The following is a 6561-nucleotide window of genomic DNA, read 5'->3' as shown; positions in this document are numbered from 1 at the left end:
ATATTCCATTACATTAATATGCCATAATTTGTTCAATCATTTCCTAATTGATGGGCACCCCCTTTATTCTCAATTCTTTGATATCAGGTCATTCTCTTTGGAAAAGAAAATAGAAGAAAAAGAGTTAAGCACCTCTGCCTTCTCTCCACTATTGGTTATCATTATCATCTGGAATAGAGGAACTAACTCTTCTTTGATTCTCTTTTTCTGCAATACAGCTTTTTTTTTTTTCAGAACAATGAGGGTTAAGTGACTTGCCCAGGGTCACACATCTAGAAAGTGTCAAGTGTCTGAGGTCAGATTTGAACTCAGGTCCTCCTGAATCCAGGGCCAGTGCTTTAATCCACTGCACCACCTAGCTGTACCCCCTCCCCATACAGTTTTTTAAAAAAATAATCTTATTGCCTTTTACATTCCTTTGCCATTCTGAGATTCTGAACTCCTGACACTATTCTTAAAGGACTACATCATACTTTTTGTATTATCCTCCACAACTGCTCCTTATCCAGGACATCTCCTTTTACTTAATTTTATTTTAAAATCTAAGTTGGTTGATAAGTTCCCTATTTAGACAATTTTCTTCTTTCCTTCTTATCAGTGTTTCCTTTTCTCTTTGTGTTATTTCCAAACCTAGGTGGGGAGAAGGAGGGCTTAACCTCAGTTTCTACTAACTATTAATTTGGCTGCATGTACACATTTGTTGGTTTAACCCAGGACTTCTGTGATCTTTCTGCTTCTGTGTGCATGCCTACCAAGCAGAATTCAACAAAATAACTTCATAATTTTGCTCCCAAGAACTATTTAATGGCAGCATCAGATTTTAAACCAGATTACAAAGCAGTAATCATGAAAGCAAACTGGTATTGGAAAAGAATTAGAGTGATGGATCAGAGGGATAGATTAGGTACACAATGATGTGGGATGGAATTAGGGTCAAATTGATCATGAGTCATCCCAAAAGAATTACAAGACTCAGTGACTCAGTTTCCCAAGTTTTATTGTAATACTGTGAGTGAACACAGGGAGAGAACCAGAAAAGTAGAAAGGTATCTCTCGAATAAGGAAAGACAGTTAGATTTATAGTATGGATAAATTGATTATTAGTCTCATTGTAATAATCTCCACCTTAGGAAGGTACAGGGGAGAGCCTTATCTAATTTGGAGTTCCTGGGGTCCTAAGCCAACCCCAGAGGTGGGTGCCTTTTTCCGTGGAGGTGTGTTTTTGGGGTTTACACATCTTAAGGTGAATCTGGAGACAAATTTGGCCTTTTCTGCACATGTCTCTTTCTGATTCCCATACTTAGTTTCAAAATATCTTCATTTTTCATTTATTTCTAGTCTGAATTTCTATAGCCTGTCATTTTATCATTGTTATTGTGAGAATTGGAATGACACCCCTGCTGGGAAAGACATTGTAGGGAAGCTCCGACATGAAGAGAAAGCATGTGATTTAGAAACCATGTGACTTTAGCAACTGGAAGTTACCCAGAGTCCAGAAGTTGCCCAGTGTCCTGAAGTTACATCTATAGAACCACCTGTGGGACCTGTCAACCAGAGCTACCAGCCAATCAGCTTGGAACTGTGTGTATGGATGGCCCTGTTTCCGGTTTCTCAGGAGGCTTCTGGGAGAAGCTGAGGAGCAAGCAGGCCTTTTCGGTGGGAGACTTTGGCAGGAGAGCAAGAGACAGGCAGGATAGGGAGAGCAAGCAAATTTCATACTTGATCCACATGTTTCTCTTTACTTACTCCTAATATACTTTAATAAATACTTAATGCCCAAAGATTGGTGCTATACTTTTTCTAATTTAAGGCAACTACTCATTAGATTTTAGACATTGTAGCTAGAATTTTAGCCCCTTACATTATAATTTAAGATCTTCATGGCCTGCCTCCCTATGTTCTCATTATGGGTACTGATTTATGTGGGTAAGAGAACCTAGCATCCTGACTTGTAAGTTATCTATTAACTGGGGTCTGAATTCCTTTTAGAGCTCATATCTGAATTAGAGCTTGAGTCTTAGGTTTTTTTGTTAACCCCCTTTTGCCTCCTACATCACACAATACACAATAATAAATGACCATAGTAATCTAGTGTTTGATAAACCCGAAGATCCAGACTTTTTGCATAAGAATTTACCATTTGATAAAAATTGCTAGGAAAGCTGGAAAGCAGTTTGGAAAAAACTAGGCATAGACCAATGCTTCATACCTTATACCAAGATAAGATCAAATTAGAAAAATAATTTCTAGGTAAAAGGTGATAACATAAATAAATTAAGGGAGAATGGGAAAATGTACTTGTCAAATCTATGGATAAGGAAAGACTTTATGACTGAACAAGTGATAGAGAAGATCACGTGAAGTAAAATAGATAATTTTGATTACATGGAATTTAAAAGGGTTTATACAAATAAAGCTAATGCAACCAAACAGGAAACTGGGGTAGGAAGTGAATTTTCAGCAAGTTTCTCTGACAAAGGCCTCATTTCTCAAATATATAGGGAAACTAAGTCAAATTTATAAAAAAGATAAGCCATTTCCCAATTGATAAATGGTCAAAGGATATGAATCAGCAGTTTTTAGAAGAAATCAAAGCTATCCATAGTCATATCAAAATTCTCTAAATCACTATTGAGGAGAGAAATATAACTTAAAACAACTCTGAGACACCACCTCACAACTGTCAGATTGGCTAATGTGCTGGAAAAGAAAAATGACAAATATTGGAGGGGATGTGGAAAAATTGAGCCACTACATAGCTGGTAGAATTGTGAACTGATCCAACCATTCTGGAAAGCAATTTGAAACTATGCCCAAAGGTCTATAAAACAGTACATATGGGGCAGCTAGGTGGTGCAGTGGATAGAGCCCTGGCCCTGGAATCAGGAGGACCTGAGTTCAAATGTGGCCTCAGACACTTAACACTTACTAGCTGTGTGACCCTGGGCAAGTCACTTAACCCCAATTTCCTCACACACCCCCCAAAAAACCCTACAGTACATGCCTTTTGACCTATTAATATCATTACTAGCTTTGTACTCCAAAGTGATCAAAGAAAAGGAAAAGGACCTATTTATATAAAAATATTTATAGCAGTTCTTATTATGGTGGCAGAATTGGAAATTGAGGGGATACCCATCAATTGCAAATAGCTGAACAAGTTGTAGTATATGATTATGATGGAGTACTCTAGTGCTATTAAAAAATGATGACCAGGATGGTTTCAGAAAAACTTGGAATGACATATATGAACTGATACAAAATGAAGTGAACAGAACCAGGAGAACATTATACACAGTAATGTCAATATTATAACAAAAATTAACTGTGAAAGACTTAGCTACTCTGTTCAAGACAATTATCCAAGACAATTCCAATGTGCCCATGACGAAAAATGCTATCCACCTCCAGAGAAAGAACTGATGAACTCTGAATGCATATATATTTAAATGAAACATATATTTTACATTTTTCTTTATTTTTCTTAGGGTTGGGTTTTTTTTTTGCATGCTTTTTCTTTCACAATATAACTAACATGGAAATACATTTTGCTTGATTTTACTTGTACCATCAACATGTTGCTTGCCTTCTCAAGAGGGAAGGGGTGGGAGAAAGGGAGAGAATTTGTAACTCTAAATTTTAAAAAATGTTTTAAAAAATTTACATGTAATTGGGAAATAATGAAATAAATGAAATATATTTTAAAAAGAACTATTTATTAAAATGAATAAAAATTATAAAAAATTAAAAGAACTATTTAATGGAGATCATCAGAAAACAGGCTGTAAGGGAATTTGTAGTTCATTAATGAATATATCAAAATAATATATATTGGAGTATCAAATACATGGACCATTAGGAAAATTATTAGTTCAACAACATCTACAGCTATCAATAATAGCTTTTAGATTTAAAGTTATGCCTACTTCAATGTCCCTCTGAGCTTTTAGGCTAGTTGTATTGCGATATGAAAATAATAGGAATGTGGTAAAAACAAAACAAAACTAAAAAGACAATGACAGGCAGCTAGGGGTACAGTGGATGAAGGGATGGACCTGAAATCAGGAAGATTTCAGTTTAAAATCCAGCTTCAGATACTAGCTATGTGACCCCTGGGCAAGTCACTGAACTGTTGTCTTGCTCAGTTTCCCTATTTGTAAAATGGGGATAATAATAAAACACCCACCTTTCAAGGTTGTGAGGATAAAGTGATATGATATTTGTTATATTGTTATGGGAATGTGGTGGGAATGCAAAAAACCTAAAGATCCCAACCTCCCCCCTCCCCCCCCAATCCTTGAACTCTCCCAGGGAAGGAGCAGCTCTACCTCCCACCTCAGGAATGGGTGTTGATGAGCATGACCCTGGTACACAGATATGTAAGATATGGATGGGTGCTGCATATCTTACTGATGCCCCATTATTCCAAATCCCCTCCCTGTTGTTACATTTCTCTCCCAGTTCTTTGTAATGCCCTTCCCTCCCTTTTGTCTGGTAAAATACAAAAGACCAGTCTTCTCTTACTCCAATGGGACAGTCACCAAGGAGATCTGTTCCCGGCCATATTTCTCTCTCCTGATAAATCTCTCTCTCCCTCTCTCTCTCTCTCCAGGACAATGAGGGTTAAGTGACTTGCCCAGGTTTACACAGCAAGTGTCTGAGGTCAGATTTGAATTCAGGTCCTCCTGAATCCAGGGACAATGCTTTATCCACTGTGCCACCTAGCTGCCCCTTAAATCTCTTTTTATTTTACAAGATTTGTGATGGGCCTCCAATACTTTGAGTGAGTTAGCCCCTCGATTCAGGTCACAAATCTACCCCAAACAACATGAATGCTAGTTATCATTAATATTAATTGTGTTGTATCCCAGTTTAGCTTATCTCTTTTATTTTTCCCCATCTATTAATCTACATGTAAGAATGGGAGAATGAAAAAAACTCTAAGTTCAAAACCTGGAGAATGCAAAACCACAGAGCTGTTTGGTAATCCTTTGGGTGAGCAACCATTACCCGACTCATAGTCTAACCTTCAAAGATTAAAAATCAGAAGGCCTATGGAATGTTCACCATAAATTAGAGTAAGGCTTCTGACAGAGGGACCCAAAGAAATGGCTAAGCCAGAAAATATTTGCTAGCTAGGAAGGCATTGCTCTCTGTACTTGGGGCTGAGAATCTTATGCCTGGGGGATAAGAAACTTCAGTAGCCAAGACTGTGAGGGAACAAGGCATAAGAATTCAAGGGGGAAGGTTTCTGCTGGATCTGGGCAAGGATTTCTTCTTGAATAAATGAGCTTGTGACTTGTCTGGCACTGTTCTAAGTGCTATCAATAGATAGTCCTTGTCCTCAAGGGGCTTACTTTCACTTCCCTTTTATGACAGTTCATTCCATTCACATTCACAGTTATTATTACTGTCTATTTCCCTCCATTCTATTTACCCCCTTTGTACTTTCCCCCTCTTCTTTCCCCCTATTCCTCCTCACCAACGTTTTGCTTCTTACCCCTGCCTCCCCCAATCTGCCTTCCCTTTTATCAGCCCTCCTCCCTTTTCTTTACCCTTTTCTCCCCTGCTTCTACCCTCCCTACTATTCGTCCTCCCTTTTCCCCTTACCCTTTTATTTCCCTAAAGAATAAGCTAAGTTTCTTTATCCAAATGAACATATATATTATTCCCTCTTTGAATCAAATCTAGTGAGAGTAAGGTTGAAACAATGTTCACCCATCCCTTCTTTCCCTCTATTGTAATAAGTTTTTTGCACCTCTTCATATGATATAATTCGCCCCATTCCACCTCCCCTATCCTCTCCTCCCCATAAACTTCTTTTTTAACCTCTTAATTTTCTTTATATCATCACATCAAAGATAATTTATGTTTATACCCTCTGTGTATAATCCTTCTGTCTGCCCAAATATATATACAGTTCTTAAGAGTTATAAGTATTATCTTCCCATGTAGTGATGTAAATAGTTTAGCCTTATTGAACAATTCCCCCCCCCCGTCCCATTTACCTTTTTAAACTTCTTGAATCTTGTATGTTAAGATAAAATTTTCTATTCAGTTCTGGTCTTTTTCTCAGGAAACCTTGAAAGTCCCCTATTTTATTGAATGTCTATCTTTTCCCTGAAAGAGAGTGATCAGTTTTGCTGGGTAATAGATTCTTGGCTGCAATTCAAAGAGCTTACTTTCAAATGGAAGAATACAATAATACATAAAGGAGAGCTAGAAATAGAGAGCTGGTGGTTTGGGTGCTGATGATATGGCTTCAAAATGCTCAAGAAATGATGTGGTGATCTGGTCCCAGACAGAATAAGGTGATAACTCACCTATCAGAGCGTAGCATCCCAGGCTAAGAAGCTGATTTATAAATGGAGGGAGATAAAGAGAATCGTCATGTATTTATTGTTCTTTTCTTGAATTTTGTCTCTCAAGCATTTCTGTGTGGGGCAGCTAGGTGGCACGGTGGCTAAAGCACCAGCCCTGGATTCAGGAGGACCTGAGTTCAAATCTGACCACAGACACTTGACACTTACTAGCTGTGTGACCCTGGGCAAGTCACTTAAT

Source organism: Dromiciops gliroides, chromosome 2 (assembly GCF_019393635.1).
Source record: "Dromiciops gliroides isolate mDroGli1 chromosome 2, mDroGli1.pri, whole genome shotgun sequence".
NCBI classification, from domain to species: Eukaryota; Metazoa; Chordata; class Mammalia; order Microbiotheria; family Microbiotheriidae; genus Dromiciops; species Dromiciops gliroides.
This window is presented reverse-complemented; position numbering follows the sequence as displayed.